The following is a 20336-nucleotide window of genomic DNA, read 5'->3' on the forward strand; positions in this document are numbered from 1 at the left end:
TGGACTGAACAATAGTCAGGAGGAAAGTGACAGCGACTAATGCAATACGGGCGAGATAGAGACGTGGGTTTTCAGGAGACAGAAGGAGGTGTCTGAAAACACCCTGTGTGGGGCTGTACCAAATCTTTGGGTTCCGCTGAATGGTACTGAGCTTTCCTAGAGTCCCCTAAAAATGATCCCAACAATTCTTCTCGAGGAAACCACCCGCCTTAAGTGAGTGAGGCACGGACGGGGTTCGAACCCGTGATCTTCGGTTTACGAGACCGACGCCTTACCACTTGGCCACCGCGCCTGCGTTAAAAATCGCCGCTTGACAGCTATATATGCTGGCATCACTCCCGACAGTGGGCGTGCTCTTAAGATATTTCCGACTGCGTGCGCAGCATTTAATAATAGCAGTTCCTCCCACCGGCAGTGGTCCGAGGCCGCATGCGCAATGGCTTGTTAGTGCGCGCGCTCTGTGTTGTGCGCGGCACAGTGTTGTCGCGCTGCCCAGTAGAGAGCCCGGGGTGAGGGAGGCTCCGCGGGGGCGGCTCACGCTCTGGCGTGGGGAGAGCGAGGGGGTGTTTCCCGCCCAGGCTGGGGGGAAGAGGGACGCGGCCGGAGTGGGGATGGGGCTGTTTTTACTCTAGCTCAAATAGGGGAGGGTGTAAAATTCCCTCCCCTTCTTCCGTTACGGGGCGGGACCGTTAGCCGGAGGAGGGGCGTGGGGCATCCCCTTCATTCTAGGGGAGCCGGTCAAGGGACTGCAGGGAGACCAGCGCTTGCCCGCAGCCGGGGGGGCGGGGTTTGCACACTCACGTTGCACAAGTGGGGTGGTAAAGGGGGGGTGCCTGGCCGTCAGTGTGGGCCAGGGGGAGAAGTGGGAGAGAGGTTTGGGGGTGAGGGGTCTGTGCTGAGGTGTAGGAATGGGGGGTGGGGGTCTCATTCGAGATGCTTCCTCCTCAGTCTGTGTGGGGCGAAAGTCAGTTTTCAGCGGGGGAGGTAGGTACTTCCTGAGAATCGCAAACTTTCTGCGCGGTAATTATTGTATGGAATATACAAATGTGATAAATATTATTGTTTGTCAGTAGATGTCACTCTTTATGTTAGTAGGTAAGTACATACACAGCACAAATCCATCTACTACTTTTGTACAGTCTTATGACTTTCCTCAGGCTGAAAAATTCCCCTCTACAGGGTCCAGGGCCCCCTGGTGGGCTGTGAGCAGGTTTTGGGGGGGTGGGTGCCAAGCAAGGCCAGTGTTAGATTTGCTGGGGACCCAGGCAGAAAGCCAAAGCCTCACTACATGGGGTGAAACCCCCAGGGCTGCACCTGAAGCCTGGGCAATGTAGTTGTGACATGGGGCCCCAGGCAGTTGCCCTGTTTGCTACCCCCTAATGCTTGCTTTGTTTTTTATATGCAGAAAATGAATTCTTGTGGCATGGGTAGACTATGGAATTTTAATAGCATGTTGGAGGCAGGGGTGTGGGGGGGGGGCTCAGAAAGAAAAAGTTTGAGAACCCCCTACTCTAGTGCTAGGGCAAGGTTCAATCCCAACTCCATAGATCAGTGATTTTCAAACTTTTTTTCTGTGGAAGAAAATTGTTGATGCCCATGGCCCAGTGGAGCTGGGGATGAGGGGTTTGGGGTGTGGGAGGGGCTCAGGGCTGGGGCAGAGGTTTGGGGTGAGGGCTCCAGGATAGGGCCAGGAACGAGGGGATCAGGGTGTGGGAGGGGGCCTTGGGCTGGGGCAGGGGGTTGGGGTGCAGGAGGGGGTCTGGGCTGGGTTTGCATGCTTGGGTGGGGCTGGGATGAGGGATTGGGGGGGCTCAGAGCTGGGGCAGGGGGTTGGATTGTGGGCTTACCTTGGGTGGCTCTCGGTCAGCATTGCAGCGGGGGCGGTAAGGCAGGCTTCCTGCCTGTCCTAGCACCATGGACAATGCTGTGCCCTGGAAATGGCCAGCAGCAGGTCTGGCTCCTAGGTGGAGGTGGGCAAGCAGCTCTACACTGCTCTCGCCTGCAGGCACTCCTCCCCCGCTCCAGTTGGCCAGGAAGCGGCCAGTGGGAGTGCGGAGCTGGTGCTCAGGGTAGGGGCAGCATGTGGAGCCCCTTGGGCCCCCTGCCTAGGAGCTGGACTTGCTGCTGACCACTTTCAGGGCACAGCACAGTGTCAGAACAGGTAGGGACTAGCCTGCCTTAGCTGGGCAGCACCGCTGATGGGACTTTTAACAGCCTGGTTGGCAGTACTGACCAGAGACACCACAACCCAGTACTGGGTCGTGACCTGCAGTTTGAAAACCACCTCTATAGATCTTCCCTAAGCCTATCTCTGAGGACAAATCAACAATCAGGTGTGCTGCTCTACTCAAACTCCTCATAGGGCATATTTATGCATCATGTGGGAGTGAGCCTCCAAGCTCAGGTCCATGGGTTTATGGTAGTGGAGCTCACACTAGTACTCTAAAAATAGCTGTGTAGACACTGAAGATTTGTCTCAGACTCTGGGGAAACTTTGAGAGCCTGAGCTCCAGCCCCAGCCACAAAGTTAAAGCACCATCTGTACAGCTGTTTTAAGAATACTAGCATAACCTCTGCTCCCTTGAGTCTGGATTCAGGCAGGGAGGCTTGCTCTCAGACACAGTGTAGATATGCCCAGAGAGATCCTATTAAATCCTCTGAGGAGAATTATCCCAGATACTCGAGTTAAGTTGTTTCCTTGGTTAATTTTGTAAAGTATGCTCCTTCTGGTGCTGATGCCAGACAAAATCAAAAGGTTCTACCTGGTGCAATGAGTCTAAGCAAAATTAAGCTATCTCAGTAGTGATTGCCTATGTTCAAGAGTAACCTTCCTTGCTCTCTTGGTGTATAAATCCTGAATCCCTGTCGTCCTCAAAAATAAAGGTCTAAATGAAGAACTGATTTATCGTCCAGTCAAGAAAAGAATTGCGCATATTGGCATTACTTTATCACAATAAGTTTCCATCACAGAGAAAGCATAATAATATTGCATCTAATAGGAAATTTATATCCAGGGTCTTGAGAAACTCAGACCTCTAACATTTACGTGGGTTAATTTTGGGCTTTTCCTGTATTTCCTACCATGATCTCTTCTTGGAACTGTAGTGCTAGGAGCATATATTTTCTTAATGATTCTGCTACTTTTTTGGAAGTTTTCCATTTTTTCTGAATTATTTTCTTTTTTATGTGGAACTCAAGGAAATATTTAGTTTCTTCATTGTTGAATGGTAAACTCTTTACATTTTCCATATGTTTCTCTTTTTACTCTGCTTATCTTAGATGGGTTTGACATGGAGGCATCAGTAGGTTTCTGTAAGGGGAAACCCTACTTATGCTACATCTAGTATGCCATTCAGGCTGATCTCTAACATGTTCTGGAATAAGTAGTATATCTGGTTCTGTGACTTCTCTTGCAATCCCCATTGCTGGAATTAGGAGAGATTGGAAGAAGGAGCCTTTGTCTGAGTAGGAGGGATTTTCCAGTGAGCCAAGTGAAGTTTCTGTTTTATGTTAAAATCAATATGCTAAAGAGAGTCTGTAAACCTCAATGCGATTCTTTCCATTGTGCCTCTTATATCAGTGACAATTGGGTTTGGAAGTGGTTTCTTTTTTATAAGGGAATCCTCTCTGTAGACTTGTTTAACTGTTACAGAACTTGTTCCAGTTTTGATTGCAAGTGAAGTCTTAACAACATGAAAATATATTTTTATCCTTTGACCCTCAAAGCTGAATTTTGGAAAATTTTTGTTCCTAATCGTTGAGGATTTGAATTTGGATTCATTTGCTGGTAGAAATCCATTTTATATGTGATGCATTGTTTTCTTTACAAGATACTCTTCAGGAAATGCCAGAGTGGCTAATAGAAGAATTTTTTTTTCTTTATTCTGCACAGGAAAATCACTGTATTTTGGGGGATTAACAGTTGTATAATTCTGGTACATGAGGTTGGGTTTCTGAAACCACTAAACCAGTTCAGGCTTTTAAAATGAGACCAGATTTAAGATGATGTCACACTGGATGAATAGTTTACTTGAACTGTCTTACAAAAAGCAAACATTTTTCTATTTGCATGTTCTGCAGATAAAAAAAAAATAAATCATCCAGATACCAATTTTCACTCTTGATGTGTAGCTGAAGAATTCATGTACATCTTCCAAAGTTACTCAAAACTGCTGAAAAGTAAAAAAACAAACATAAAAGACAGCCCCCACCCCGATTTTACAAATCCATAGAGATTAATAGGTATATTTCCTCTAACCTTTTTGTTTAGTCTTTAAAAATGCCACATACGTATTTTTAAATTTGTTAAGGTGATTAAACTGAGTTTCTGTCCTATTAATTGTACAGGAAAATTGGATGTTGTAAGAAATAAGTACAGTGTTTACAAGAAGGAAGATATTAATGTACCATCCTACTACAAAACTTCATTCATGTGTATATATAATTATTAATTGCTGGGATAACCGTATTTTTCTTTACAGAGTGTATTTCACTTCATAAAGTGAGTACCTCCACTGAACCTCAGAACATACTACTTTTCATTCCAAGGAATTTTTTATTTCTTATTTCACAGAGAAAATCCCGTGTCTAAGGAGGTCTAATAGATAACCAAGAACAATCCTTCCTCTTAGACCAAATACAGAGGGTTATTACAGACCAGTGGTCCCCAACCTTTTTTTCTGGCAGGTGCCAGACGAAGGACTGTGGTGGCAGTGCAGCATCCGACGAAATGCTGCCGAATTTCTGCGGCATTTCGGCGGAGATGCCTCTCGATGACATTGCTTGTCAGCAGCAAGCAGTGTCATCGAGAGGCATCGTGGCCAAAATGCCGCTGAAATTCGGCGGCAACACCTCTTGATGACGCTGAATTTTGGCGGATGCTCCACTGCTGGCCAGGATGCAGGCGCAGGCGCCGCGTTGGGGACCCCTGTTGTAGACTGTTGTTACTATGTCACCAAAGCCCTTACCTGCGTAGTCCTGTAAGGTCATATTATTCAACATCTGTAAGTAGCTGTTGGGAGGGTTGGTGAGACATGAGCTGAAGTGCCAGTAGATGCAGATGACACCTTGCTCTACAGTTCCTGTACATCAGTGGTTCTCAAGCAGGGGTTTACAGAGATCTTCCAGAGGGTACATCAACTCATTTAGATATTTGCCTAATTTTACTACAGGCTACATAAAAAGCACTACAAATTAAAATTTCATCCAGGCAATGACTTGTTTACACTGCTTTATATACTGTATACTGAAATGTAAGTACAATGTTTATATTCCAATTGATTTATTTTATAATTATGTGGTAGAAATGAGAAAGTGAGCAATTTTTCAGTAATAGCATGCTGTGATACTTTTGTATTTTCATGTCTGATTTTTAGTTTTTAAGTGAGGTGATACTTGATGTACGCAAGACAAATCAGACTTCGGAAAGGGATACAGTAGTCTGAAAAAGTTGAGAGCCACTGCTCTACGTCAAACTTAAACAGCAGTGTAACAAGTTTTTAGTGTTTTGCTTGAAACACCTCTGTGATTTTTGAAGGTGTTGATGCTACTGGGGAAAATGTTAAGTGGCTTTTGCTGACTCACTCTCATTCATATCTCAGCACTCCATCCAGATATAAGGGTGAGAGAATCTAGGCTGTGGGCTGAGCTTTCCCAAAGAAGGAAACTGAGCCCTGGTCTACACTTAGGGGGAAGGGGGCAGGGAGAGGGGAAGACAGGGAGGGTTGATCTAAGTTAAGCAACTTCAGCTACGTGAATAACATAGCTGAAATCAACGTACTTAGACCTACTTACTGCGGTGTCTTCACTATGGTGAGTCGACTGCTGCCGCTTCCCCATCAACTCTGGTCTGCACCTCTCGCCGAGCTAGAGTACAGAAGTCAACGGGAGAGCACTTGGGGATGATTTATTGCATCTAGACTAGACACAATAAATTGATCCCTGCTGGATTGATTGCTGCCCGCTGATCTGGCCGGTAGTGAAGACATACCTTGAGAAGCAGCTGTGCGTAGGAGAAGGTATGAACTAAAATGCATCTTATTTTTTTTAATAAAGTCATTCCTATGGAAGAAGATGAATTTTTAAAGCAGTTTTCTCAGTGTGTGGATGCTGTCTAAAGCTGAACCCAGGCAACACCTAGCTGACTCTGGATTAAAAAGGAAAGTCCATTTCTCCTAACAACACTTTTTTGTATTCCTCCGTGTCACCTTTATTTATGGAGGAAAAAAACTCGATGACAAAATCCATAAAGCCACCATGTTGTTCTCCTTTAAATGCTTCCTGAAGACTTATCTCTGCTCTGAAGCTTCCAAAACAATGCTGTCTAGCAATGGTTAGGCAGTTGGCAAACTGTCACCTATGCAAAACATGCTTGTTTCACTGTTATTTGTTTCGCCCACACCTACATTTGTTTTATCTACTTGTTGCAGCTCATATCTTGGCATGAGTCTAGAGCGTGAGTGAGCTTCTTGGCTCAGGGACTGACTTTGTGTTACATGTTTGTACTGCACGTAGTCCAGTTGGACCTTACTCCATGATATTGGGGGCCCTACTACTGTAATATAAAAATTCATAAAGCTCTAATAAACAGTTATAAACATATGTTTATGGAGTATTTATGAATGGAAAGAAGCAAATGAACAGCCAACAGTAACATTTTGGAACTAATCTAAATGTTCAGCAAGGTTTGGAATTGGTTCTAAGCACTTTCTGGAGCATAGTTTGTTTTTACTGATATTTAACTGCTTTAACCTGTGGTGATTTTGTGACATGTTCTTTTCATTTTGTTTTCCAGGGAGATTGAGTTGATTTGCAGTTTAAAATTCAGATCTCAGAAGGATGACAAAGGTTTGTTGATAAAATAGCTCATTTAAAAGAAAAATAATATTTTGTGTACACTTTGAAGTTTTGTGTTTCTTTAGTGTCATTGTTAAGGCATCATGAACTAATCAATTATCAGATGTTATGAATGTAATGTCATAACTGCAGTTTTGATTATATTGGAAGATTAAAGAGGGTTATTAGCATATACTCAGGAATAAGATATCCTATCTGCGTGACTAATATGGCCTCAAGTACTGTATTTGATACCTGTTTATGTGCCAGCCAGTCTTGTCAAGAGTTTTGACAACCAGCTTATATTCAAGTGGTGAATAACCAGTCAGAAAGCATGGCAGACTTGCCACAAATCAAGTGTTTTAGATTTGAGTATCCAAGTTAATTCAGATGTGGATATGTCTTGGTGCCAGTGATGTACTGCCCGTGTTTTAAAGAAGAGGCTCCTACAAATATTTTTTCCCTTAGTCTGTGATAAATACCCTATAGTGGGTTTGGAGGGTTCAGCAGAGAGGCAGAAACAGGGTTTTGTTTGGGTTCCTGTTTAGACAACAAGGCTTTCTCAACTATAAACCATACTTTACTGGAAATACTTATATTTTGTTTCTGAAAAATGTGTATAGATGTTTGTGAGTGTTTTTTATTTTTATATAATGTGTTGTCTAAATATATATAATATTTTATTTTATTATTTTTTATATATTATTCTAAAACTATTCTTGCAAGCATAACTCATTAATTCTGTCTTTGCTCCTCATTCATGGAGATATTTCATACCAGTCCTGCACTTATGGTGCATCTCACAGTACCTTCTACTTAATTTAGTCACTAGTTAATGTGGCATTCTGCTTCATCTGATGAAAATCCAAGGAACTAAGTCATTTTATTAAAAATGAAACTTTTAATATTTATTTTGATTTTTATTTTAACCAGATAAAATTCAGCGAGTGACTATATAATGTTAACACATTGTCGGAACACTGCCAAAAATAAAAATGTGTCTGCATTAGTACTGCTACAAGGCATGATCCTGAGAGAGACTTAACTGGCTCTTAGGGACATTTGTAATGAAATGTTATTGACAACATTAATGGAATGAGGCCCATGGTTGTGGTCTTTCTGTGTCTCTTTCAAATAGTTACATTTGATGTCAGAGTATGAGGTTCAATAATTACATTTTTTTGCCTTCCATTAGAAGGCCTTGAAGAACATTTTAGGCATTAATTATTTAATTAGTACCTATTAAGTATTGCAGCACCCTTTTGAGAAATATGGGTATTATCCCTGTTTTACAAGTGAAAACATTTATGCACAGAGAAGTTATTACTGAAATTTTGAGATATAGGTACCGAAAGTAAGCCCCCTACAGCTGTATATAGGCACCTAAATAAGTGGCCTGGTTTTCAGGAGGAGCAAAGCAACTGCAGCTGCCAGTGAAGTCTGTGGGAGTTTGACACCTCTTTAAACAAAACAAACAAAAAAGTACCGACTCTTCTGGTCCTGATTTAACAAACCATTTAAGCCTGTTCTTAAAGTTCAGCAAGGCATATATGCTTTGCTGGATTAGGGGTTTAAATGTAGGCACCCAAGTTTTGAAAATTTTGTCTTCAGTGTCTTCTTCAAGGGCCCAGGGTGAGTCAGTAGCAGATCCTGTAACAGAACTGAGAAGTCTTGGGCCTCAGTCCACAAAGGGACTTAAGCACCTAAATGTGGGATTCGGTTCCGCTGTGCTCCACAAAACTCCTGCTGAATCTTGTAGGCACCTAAACACACTCATTTCCTAAAGTTCTGCCTTTGGGCACATGCACCGCTGTCTCCTACCTACGTCCGAGAGTGATCTTCAACCAGGTTAAGATGGACATCTGCCTTCCTAAGCTGTGTGTGATGCCTGCTCTGGTAGGCAGGTTCAGCGATGCCTAGCAGAGCAGATCCCATTCAAAATCTGGGTGGAGCTGATGAAGCTGATGCTGCTGCTGCCACCACTGCCTACTTTAAAACTTTTACCCCAGTAGTTAGAGCGCACACCTGAGATGTGGGAGACCCAGGTTCAATTCCCCCCTATGCCTTAGGGGGGGAGAGGATTTATACAGAGCTTTCCCAAATCTCAGGAGAGCACTGAGAGAGATTCTGATGAAGGGTTCCTTCAATCTTGTCTGAAGCTGTTCCACTATGGATAAATAAAGAGTGATTGAAGGAGGAGGACTGGACCTCCCACATGGATGCCCTACCCACAACTGAAGTACAGAGGCTCTCTCTCTATATATAAAAAAATTTTTTTTTCTCTTTCTCTCCCCTTCCCCCCAATATTCCCCATCTGTAAAATGGAGTTAGTGATATTTCCTTTCTCCCACTTACTGCACCTCCTCTTGCCATTTTGTGCAGAGTGAAGCAGGCACCTAACTCTGCAAGAGATTGCTGTGGCTCCCAAGCTGCCTGACTCTAGGAAATGGTTTCCCATTTGTTGATCACCAAGCAGATATAGGTGCCTCCCTTGTTGGTTTCTCTCATTGGCTAGCTTAGGCAGCTCCTCACCTTGTGTGGATCTCAATCTTTGGTGCCTCTGTCTGCCCATTTGTTGTATAGTGAGCCTAGGTGTCTAACCCAGGGTTTGTGGATCGCTACGTTGTTCTGTGATTTTCTACGCAATAGAAGTTAAGCATACACAAAGCACTCCCATCTCAACTACACTGCAGAAAGAAGGTGTTTAACCCAAAGAAACACAAAAAAGTACACAGGGTCTGATTTTTCATTTATATGAAAAACCTATTCAAACAGAAGTTAAAATGTATTTGATGGTGTCAGCTGTTTTTTCTAGTTTCATCCCAAAAGATCTTTTGGAGTCTCAGAATTATATTTTCAGGGCTGCTTACACATACACTCACACTTCTGGCTTAGAACTGTAAGTGCTGCTTGAGTCCAGTGTTACAGAGTGGCAGATAAGGGAACAGGGACTGTCAAAGGTATGGTTGATACCGTTGGGAACAAGGTTAGTAGCATTTATAGAAATGAGGAGGTATTCAAGGGAGAAGGTAGTTTTCCTGTGTTATTCACTGAAATGAGGAAGAGCAAGGAAGAAGAGAGAGGAGAAGAAAAATCTCATTAGCAAAGTCTTAGTTATTTATATGGTCAAGTTGACAGAACACAATTTTGATTCATAAAGGCAGTAGAATTAGGTGAGTGGGCGTATAGTTCTGTATTGCTTAAACTGACTAATTAAAAGCCCAGTCCTCTTCTAATGTGTCTGTATAATTTTGCACACAAATCTATATGAAAAGAGTGTTACAGTTGCAAAGTCAAGCACTAAAAGTTAGAAAATGTCAGATGTAAGGTTCCCTATGCAACTTTAATTTGATCCCTTGTGCATATGAATTACGATACCATCTTTATTTACACGATACACCATTTTTTCCACCTAGTTTCTTCCTTCACCACCCTCCCTGCAAGATTCCTTAACCAGTTTCAGCTCTGTCTGCCTCCCCGACTACCGGTCCCCCATTCCCTTCTCCTTGTCCCATTCCACTCACTACACACACCCATCGCACAATCCAGCTCATGTCCCTTTTGGATTAAAATCAAGGCTGTTTCTTCACTTCTATACTGTTGAGCCCTGTAGGTAGGGCATTGAAAGCACAGAGAAGTTATCTGCAGAACTCTGACAAGTCTCTGCTGAGTATGTATGATCTGAGATAATTCAGACTTGTAGTTTGCCCTGATTTGGGATTGCAAAAGCCATATTCCTGACATCAGAACTCCTTTCCAAATTTCAAGTCCCCCCTACAAAAGGTGGATGTGCTACAGCTTGTTAACAAAAGGGCTGTACACCTTTTTTAGCATGAGTAAAACAATATATTTTTGAAAATGGCTGAATGGTTTTAGCTGGAATTAAATAGATATGTATGTATTAGCCCAAAGCAGACACCCAGTATGGAAAATTTCAGCCCAAATGATTAAAAACTGGTAATGTTATAAGCAACTGAAAAGAGTTTTATAACTTTTACTTTTCAAACCTGGTTAGTTTGTACATATGTTTCCTGTAAACATGGCTCATTAGCTTCTCATGAGCCAGCATTCTGCAGTGGAGGTGCTTTCCCTGTAACACAGTAGGTGACTAATCTTGCTGCTGCAAGTCTAACTATTGCTTGTTAGATGTGGCGTCTCTTTATTTGTGGCAGTGCTGTTACTTCCACATCATTTACCACTGAGATATCCCTGCTAGCTAGAATGAATGTTTCCTCTATAGCTAAAAGGGGGAGAAAGCCATGTCTCAGTGTTGCTGCAGGAGCTCTTAAGGTTCCCATCACTTTTAAGCATCAGCAGAGCTGAAGGAGAATCATGCCAGAAACAAATGAAGACCCTGACTGCTGTCAAAAAAAACAAGCATAGCAACCTGCACATGGTGATCAGACTGATGTCCCACAAGGCTAACACGACAAAAGCCATAAAGTTATGTCTACACTGCAAAAAACAACAAAAAAAAAAACCCCACTCAAACACTGCATGAAGACTCAGAGTCCAGGTCAGCTGACTTGAAATTGTGCTACAGGGCTAAAAACAGCAGTGTAGATGATCCCGCACAGGCTGGAGAAGAACATCTAGACTGTTGTTTTTAGCCCTGTACGAACATGAGCTCTGACCTAGGGTCCCAGGACCCTGCAGGGCTGGAGGGTCTGAGCCTGTGTTAAGCTGGGACCTAGAGTCCGAGCCCTATTGCTTTCCTGTGTGCACATGGTTCCAACTTGACTTAGGTCCCAGAAGTGCAGTGGATGTATCTCAGAGTTCCCGGTGGCAGAGAAGCAGCACTGCAGGCAGCCAGCACAGGAGCCAGAAGTGCCATGAGTGCCTGGCCAAACACACTCCCTCTTCCCGCTCTGGCTCCTCACTGCTGCACGAAGCTTACCTGGAGCAGGGAGCAAAGCTGACAAGTGGGAGGTGGTTCCCAACCACCAGGATGCTGGGAGTCATCCCTCCCGTACTGTGCTGATTAGATGGTAGTTGAGTATAACGTCTTCCCAGACTGCAGTCATTCCACTGAGACAACCACCAAAGGAACTAATTATTATGGCACCAGAGTCCCATCCGTAGCATTGTCACAGTTAGGATAGGCAGTAGAGTTTTCCCACAGTGCAACACATTCATTGGGCTAGAGTGTTGACACTGGGGACGTGGGGTCAGGGCCGGTGCAACCATTTAGGTGAACTAGGCGGTTGCCTAGGGCGCCAAGATTTGAGGGCGCCAAAAAGCGGCGCCCCCAAGAATTTTTTTAAATGGTTGCAGCCGCTGCTGCTGGAGAGTTAGTCTGAGCTGCCTGCCGTCAGCAGCCCGGGGCGCCCCCGGGGTCAGCGTGGCGCCGCCGCGGCAGCCCGGCAGCCCGGGGTGCCCCCGGGCTCAGGGAGCCGCTGCGGCAGCCCGGCACGCCCCCTGGGGTCAGGGTGCTGGCGCGGCAGCCCGGGGTGCCCCCGGGGTCAGTGCGCTGCTGCGGCAGCCCGGGGCGCCCCTGGGGTCAGGGAGCCGCTGCGGCAGCCTGGCAGCCCAGGGCACCCCTGGGGTCAGCACTCCACCGCGGCAGCCCAGAGGTTCGGGCTGATGGCGGCTGCGCTGACCTAGGGGAATCCCTGAGCTGCAGGCAGAGGCTCAGAATCCCTCTCCCTCCCAGGGCAGGGGCTCCAGCCTCTGCAATTTTTCTCGTTGCCGGCGGGGGTGCCGGTGGCTGGGCAGAGCTGCGCAGCTCTGCTTAGGGCACGTGGCAGGGGCCCTGCGACAGCGGCGCAACACCAGAGCTTCGCTTCTGGAGGAAAGCCGCGGCTGCCCCCTGGCTCAGCCTCCACGTCAGCCCCAGCGAGGGGCACGGAGAAGAAAAGAGCCTCAGCAGTGGTCTGGTGGAGCGGAGGAAGAAAGAGGACCCCAACGCTCATGCATTGGGCAAGGTAAGCAAGTGCCTCCCCACAGTTCGGCCGCAGGTGCCTGTGCTCCTACCCCCTTGGTCCTTGGCTGGTCCCTGCTCCTGCTCCCCTTGTGCCTGGACGGCTGGAGAGAACAGCAGCCTGCAGAGCTGAGCTGCCTCAGTGCCCCCAGGCACCCCCCTGACCCCATCCCCCCCACAGCCCTGACCCCCAGCTCCGCGCCTAGTCCCTCTGAGCTGGAAACCCCCTCGACCCCATCCCCCCCACAGCCCTGACCCCCAGCTCCGAGCCCAGTCCCTCTGAGCTGGAAACCCTCGACCCCATCCCCCCACATCCCTGAGCCCAGCCCCTGTGAGCTGGGCACCCCTGAACGCAGAGCCCAGCTCCCCACCCAGCCGTGGGCAACAACAGCACCACCCCCAGGCAACCATAGCCCATTAGTACCAACTATCACAATCACCTAGCAACTGCCCATTATATAATTGCAAATGTATACGTACCATTGCAGCTTTTAATGTTTTTAAATAATGTATTTAGTTTATTTTCAAATTATTACAAATTAATTTTTGAATGTATTTCACTAGTTATTTTTTACATTTCCTAATACATGTTACTATAGTATTGCAAATGTTTTATGGAAGGGGCCCCCGATTTTGCTTTGCCCAAGGCCCCCTGAGTCCTCTGGGCAGCCCTGTCTGAGTTTTAAGCCCTGCTGCTATGTTTTGCCTGCAACAAGCAGGCCTAAGCCTGTGAGTGACCCCCATAGCAGCTGCCTGAAGAAGTGCTTAGGGGAATCACGCAGAAGGAGTGTGATATTTGTTTGAGTTCTCTCCTCATGGAGGCTGTGCTCCACTTGGTGCAGGACAGCAGTCTCAGCAGGACTCTAGGCCCAGCACCTTGCCTCAGTTTGTAGATTTGTACTGCACCCATCACCGGGCTCAGTCTGGCACCGCAACCCCTCACCAGTGCCCAAGAAGCAGTCAAAAAAGTTGGATGGACTGGTTAGGTTAGTTGTCATGCTGTTGCTTGGCCAGTGTAGAGACCACTGAATGCATAGTATTCCTCTATGATGTTCTGTCCTGAGCAAAATTGGCATGTTATGAGGTAGTGCCTGTGAGGGACAGGTGTCTGTTTACGTATCCAGCCATCATGTCTTAGGTCTTCTTGGGGTGGACCTTTTCCATCCTGCTTTCATTGGTGATATCTGTGATGCTCTGGTAGACATCTATGAAGACAATACTCTGACAGGATCATCTGGCAATACATCACGAGTTGATGCAAAGGCTCTTACAAAAGCCATTTCTAGTTTCAAGTTTCTTGTTTCTCTTGTTTTGTGGTATGACATTGTTTGAGATGAACATAACTAGCAAACAACTTCAGGCAAAAGAATTTGATATATGTGATGCCATTAATCAACTTGGAGAAACTAAGAAGTTTCTTGTGGGCCGCAGAAGTGACGCAGCCTTTGAGAAAACATTGGTAGATGCAGGTGAACTTGCGGAGGAGTTGGATGTACCGGCACTTTCTGAACCAGATCCAATCCGTATTAGAAAGAAGAGGAAGCAGTTCACTTATGAAGCAGATGACGAACCTATTTATGATCCGAAAGAAAAATTCAAAGTGAACTTTTACTTTGCAGTCATTGACACAGCAATACATTCGGTTGAAGAAAGATTCACATTGATGCAGCAAATTAGTTCAGTATTTGGCTTCATATATGATGTTTACAGTTTGCAAAATAAAACACCAAAGCAAATTATGGAACATTGCTTGAATCTGGAGAAAGCTTTGCAACATGGTGAATCCAAAGATATTGATGCCTTTGACTTGTGCAGTGAATTGCAAGCTATTTTAAGACGAGTCCAAAGGAGTTCATCACCGCAAGATGTATTGAACTTCATATGGGAAAATAAGCTGACAGATAGTGTCCCTAACACAGTTATTGCTCTTCGCATCCTCTTGACTCTCCCAGTTTCTGTGGCCAGTGGTGAGCGAAGCTTCTCGAAGCTCAAGTTGATAAAAACATATATGCAAACATCAGTGTTGCAACAAAGACTTGTTGGGCTATCTACCTTGTCAATAGAACATGACATTGCTCACAGCATTGACTTGGAGGAACTTGTTTCTAAATTTGCTAAATTTAAAGCACGGAAACATAAATTCTAAATCATAACATGTTACTCTGTGACCGTGTATTGTGTATAATGTATGTGATTTGGGGGGGCAGGGGGGCGCAAGATGGAAGTTTCGCCTAAGGTGCAAAATATCCTTGCACCGGCCCTGCGTGGGGGGTGTTTGGAATTTCCAGCTTACCTCTGAGGGAAAATGTGAGCTGTTACTGAAAACACTCACCTGTAAGAGAAAAGCCTTCTTGTTATGAAACACACTGCACTACTTGTTTGCAATGCAGTAAACATAACAAGTCATTGGAGTATATTTGAACTGAATTATTCTGGAGACTATAGACAAGATTTTCCGAAGTGGCTAGTGATTCTAGGAGCCCAACTTGAGATATGTTAAAGGAGCCTGGTTTTCTGAAAATGCTGATCATCCAAACTCTGAAAGGTTAGACCCCTTTAAAATATCTTAACTTGGACACCCAAAAATCACAAGTAACTTTAACATCTTGGCCTATAACTGTGCTCTATGAATGGTTAAGTTCAAACAGGTGACATATAGTATGGAATTCAGGTGTTGCAGTTATTGCCTCCTTTTTCAGTCAGAGATTTTGGTGAGATTTTAGACTGCCAGTAGAATAGCAGGGGTCCCCACATACATACTAGGAGCTCAGTCTGAGGGCTTTGTCATTTTAGTCAACAACAGTTGGAGCCAGAGAGGGAGTGCTGCAAATTCCTCCTGACCCCAGTTCAGTTCATAATTAAAACCAAGCAATTCTAGTTCGTTTGATCCTGCATGCTTTGTTCTCCCTCCTTCCTGGTGCCCTGTTCTGCTGCTCCTTTTGGGTGACTTCAAGTGAAATAAAAGATTGTCACTGAAAGGTAGCCTTGGTTTACACTACGAGTTTAGGTCGAATTTAGCAGTGTTAGATCGATTTTTACTCTGCACCCGTCCACATGACAAAGCCATTTCTGTTGACTTAAAGGGCTCTTAAAATCGATTTTGGTATTCCTACCTGATGAGGGGATTAGCGCTGAAATCGACCTTGCTGGGTCAAATTTAGGGTAGTGTGGATGCAATTCGACGGTATTGGCTTCCAGGAGCTATCCCAGAGCGCTCCATTGTGACCGCTCTGGATAGCACTCTCAACTCTGATGCACTGGCCACATAGACAGGAAAACCCCTGCGAACTTTTGAATTTCATTTCCTGTTTGCCCAGCGTGGAGAGCTGATCAGCACAGGTGACCATAGAGTCTCAGAATCGCAAAAGAGTTCCAGCATGGACTGAACGGGAGGTACTGAATGTGATCGCTGTATGTGGAGACGAATCCGTGCTATCCAAACACCACTCCAAAAGACAAAATGCCAGAATATTTGAAATAATCTCAAAGAGCATGAAGGACAGAGGCCATAACAGGGACCTGCAGCAGTGCCGCATGAAACTTAAGGAGCTGAGGCAAGCCTACCAAAAAAACAGAGGCAAACGGCTGCTCCGGGGCAGAGCCCCAGGCATGCCACTTCTGTGATGAGCTGCATGCCATTCTAGGGGGTGCCCCTACAACTACCCCCCATCCCCCGTGTTTTAACTCTTTCAGTGGACTCTTATGCAACAGGGATCGGGATTTAGGGGACGATGAGGAGGAGGAGGACATTGAAGTTAGCGCACAGCAAGGAAGCAGAGAAAATGTTTTCCCTGACAGCCAGGAACTGTTAATCACCCTGGACCCAATACCCTCCCAACCCACCCAAAGCGGGCTCACAGACCGTGAAGGCACCTCTGGTGAGTTTACCTTTGTAAATATTGTACATAGTTTAAAAGAACACGTGTTTAATGATTGATTTGCCCTGAAGACTTGGGATGCATTCACGGCCAGTACAGCTACTGGAAGGGATGGAGCGGGAATCCTCCAGGGACATCTCAGTGAAGCTCTCCTGGATGTACTCCCAAAGCCTTTGCAAAAGGTTTCTGGGGAGGGCAGCCTTATTCCTTCCTCCATTACCACACCAGGCCAGTAGCACATAGTCTGGAATCATTGCATAACAAAGCATGGCAGCGTATGGTCCCAGTGTTAGCTGACATTCAAGCAACAGCCGTTCTTTATCTCTCTGTGTTATCCTCAGGAGAGTGATCTCATTCATGGTCACCTGGTTGAAATAGGGGAATTTTATTAACAGGACATTCAGAGGTGGCCTTGCCTGCTGGGCTGTTCACTTGTGGCTGAACAGAAACTATCCTCGATGTTAGCCACGCGGTGAAGGGAGGGGTGAAGCAATCATCCCAGAGAATAGAGTGGCATGGAGGGCTTTAGTTGAGTTTGTGCTGCATGTTAACCCGAAAACCGCAGCCCCTCCTTTTAAATGGCCAACACACTTTAAATGGCTAACTCAATGGGTGCTTGGTATGGGACATGAGAGTGCTGCTGTTTGAAACCATTCCCACATATTATGAAGGTTAAAGAAGCCAAAAGACTGTGGCTTACCATGGCTGCCTGCAAGCCAAATTCTGTTGCCTGCCAGCCCTGCATGTATGATCTCTCACACCAAACCGGCAGGCCCTCAATATGAGAGTCAAAATGCAACCTCCCACACTGAAAGAGCCCAGCAGAATGCGTGGAGGCAGACAATGTCAGAGTGCGGGAAAGCACAAAATGAGCTCGAGCGACAGGACAGGAGGGACCAGTGAGAGGAGATGTGGCGTCAGCGTGATAAAAGGAGGCAGGAAGCAATGCTCAGGCTACTTGCGGATCAAACTCATATTCTCCGGCGTATTGTTGAGCAGGACAGGCAGCAGGAGGAACTCAGACTGCTGCTGTAGCCCTTGTGTGACCAACTGCCCTCCTCCCCAAGTTCCATAGCCTCCTCACCCAGACACCCAAGAAAGTGGCTGGAGGGCGCCCCCCCCACCCAAGCAACAGAAAGCTGGCATTCAATAAGTTTTGAAGTGCAGTGTGGCCTTGTCCTTCCCTGATTCCCTCCTCCCCCACCTCTCCCAGGCTACCTTGGCAGTTATCCCCCCATCTATGTGACAAAGTAATAATAAAGAATGCATGAATTTTGAACAACAATTACTTTATTGCCTCTGCAAGCGGTGATCAAAGGAGGGAGGGGAGAGCGGTTGGCTTACAGGGAAGTAGAGTGAACCAAGGAGGCAGGTTTTTATCAAGGAGAAACAAACAGAACTTTCACACCGTAGCCCCCTGACCAATCATGAAACTGGTTTTCAAAGCTTCTCTGATGCACATCGCACACTGCTGTGCTTTTCTAATCGCTCTGGTGTCTGGCTGCGCATAATCAGCGGCCAGGCAATTTGCCTCAACCTCCCACCCTGCCATAAATATCTCCCCCTTAATCTTACAGAGGTTGTGGAGCACACAGCAAGCACTAATAACGATGGGAATATTGGTTTTGCTGAGATCTAACCAAGTCAGTAAACTGCACCAGCGCGCTTTTAAACATCCAAAGGCACATTCTACCACCATTTTGCACTTACGCAGTTTATAGCTGAACAGCTCCTGACGACTGTCCAGGCTGCCTGTGTATGCTTCGTGAGCCAAGGCATTAAAGGGGTAGGCTGGGTCCCCAAGGTTAACTATAGGTATTTCAACATCCCCAACAGTTATTTTCTGGTCTGGAAAGTAAGTCCCTTGCCCCAGCCATTGACACAGACCAGAGTTCCTAAAGAACTTGATTGCAACACAGCTCTGCCAAATCCAGAATCATCCGTGGCCTGCTGGATGATGGCGCAACACATCGTGAATTGGATTTTTTTCATGGCCAGTGGTTTTAATTAAAACTGTTCTTTCATCAACACCGGTTACCGTTCTGTTGCTCAGGAGATCGAATATCATTGGTGTTTTGTCCATATTTCCTATTCATGACAGTTCAAATGCATATTCCTTTTGATATTTTATAATAAACCTTTGGAAAGATTCGATTTTTTTCTTCCAGATCTGTAGGCAGCTTTTGCGCTATCTTTGTTCGCTGATGAAGACAGAGACCATGATGGTTCATGAAGTGAGTACACCAACCCGCTGATGCGACAAACATTGACGGCTTTACTGACTTGTATTTGTCGTCTTTCGACATTTGCAGAGCACACAGATGAATTCCAGTTCTACTGACATTGTAACTTTTTGTCGACATTCAACAACCCAGTTATTGAGAACTTTCTCTAGCTCAGGAAATGAAGCGCACCTCATTGGACATTTTTCTTGCTTCTTGGCATGTCTTTTAGTGTTGTTTTATTTTTTCTCCATACTCTTACTTGCTTCTCATTGATACAGACTTCACTAGCAGCGGCGCAATTATTGTTTGCTTCTGCATATTCAACAACTTTATGTTTGAATGCTGCATGATAAGAAGACCTTTTTCTTTTGATTTCACCATTCCTTTTAAATACTAATATGACAATAGATTATTATTATTGTAGTTATAGATTTTGTAAGATTTTATGTAGGAATTTCACCTGCTTTATCACTGTCAAATTATTATTATTCTTTATTTATTTCAAAGCAGCCCTGTAGATTGGCATGTCTGTGGGGATAACAATTTTATTAGAGGTTCCATCGATTCTGCACGTTATATTTTCATATTGGCTCGAGACTTGTGAGGTCCATGTCATAAACAGATGGTTAAGGGTTAATGTCTCTTTTACCTGTAAAGGGTTAAGAAGCTCAGTGAACCTGGCTGATACCTGACCAGAGGACCAATGGGGGGACAAGATACTTTCAAATCTTGGTGGAGGGAAGTCTTTGTTTGTGCTGTTTTTGTTCTTTGTTCGCTCTTGGGGCTAAGAGGCACCAGACGTGCACCTCAGGTTTCTCCAATCTTTATGAAACAGTCTCTCATGTTCAAAATAGTACTAGCTAGAAAAGGCGGATTAGTCTTATGTTTGTTTTCTTAACTTGTGAATGTGTATTTTGCTGGAAGGATTTTACCTCTGTTTGCTGTAACTTTGAAGTTCAGGCTAGGGGGGAGGTTGTCCCTCTAGGCTATTTGAATTTGAATACCCTGTAAACATTTTCCATCCTAATTTTACAGAGATAATTTTTACTTTTTCTTTCTTTAATGAAAAGCCTTCTTTTTTAAGAACCTGATTGATTTTTTCCCTTGTTTAAGACCCAAGGGGATTGGGTCTGAACTCACCAGGGATTGGTGGGGGGAAAGGCTAATTCCTCTCTGTTTTTAAGGTCCAAGGAGTTTGGATCAGTGTAGTCTCTCAGGGTAGCCCAGAGAGAGGAAAGTCTGGGAGGGAGAAAGGAGGGGGGATGGTTTATTTCTCCTTGTTTTAAGACCCAAGGGGTTTGGGTCTTGGGTTCCCCAGGGAAGGTTTTGGGGGAACAGAAAGTGTGCCAAACACTATATTTTGGCTGGTGGCGGTGCTATCAGAGTTAAGCTAGGAATTAAGCTTAGAAGGGTACATGCAGGTCCCCACTTTTTGGACGCTAAAGTTCAAAGTGGGAAAAATACCTTGACAGTCCATTT

The 20336-nt window shown here is 45.2% G+C and overlaps 1 long non-coding RNA gene and 1 other non-coding gene across 2 annotated transcripts in view; one reads left to right on the top strand and one right to left on the bottom strand.

Annotated features, from left to right (window-relative positions):
• Positions 1-220: 220 nt before the first annotated feature.
• Positions 221-292, bottom strand: TRNAT-CGU. Its single transcript has one exon. It is a non-coding gene; the product is annotated as a tRNA-Thr (tRNA).
• A 637-nt stretch (positions 293-929) lies between these two features.
• Positions 930-20336, top strand: part of LOC115658464 — a 46131-nt gene continuing 26724 nt past the window's right edge. The window contains exons 1-2 of the long non-coding RNA XR_004002292.1: positions 930-984; positions 6794-6846. This is a non-coding gene — a long non-coding RNA (uncharacterized LOC115658464). The remainder of the gene's footprint in view (positions 985-6793; positions 6847-20336) is intronic.

Source organism: Gopherus evgoodei, chromosome 10 (genome assembly GCF_007399415.2).
Source record: "Gopherus evgoodei ecotype Sinaloan lineage chromosome 10, rGopEvg1_v1.p, whole genome shotgun sequence".
In the NCBI taxonomy this organism is placed as follows: domain Eukaryota; kingdom Metazoa; phylum Chordata; order Testudines; family Testudinidae; genus Gopherus; species Gopherus evgoodei.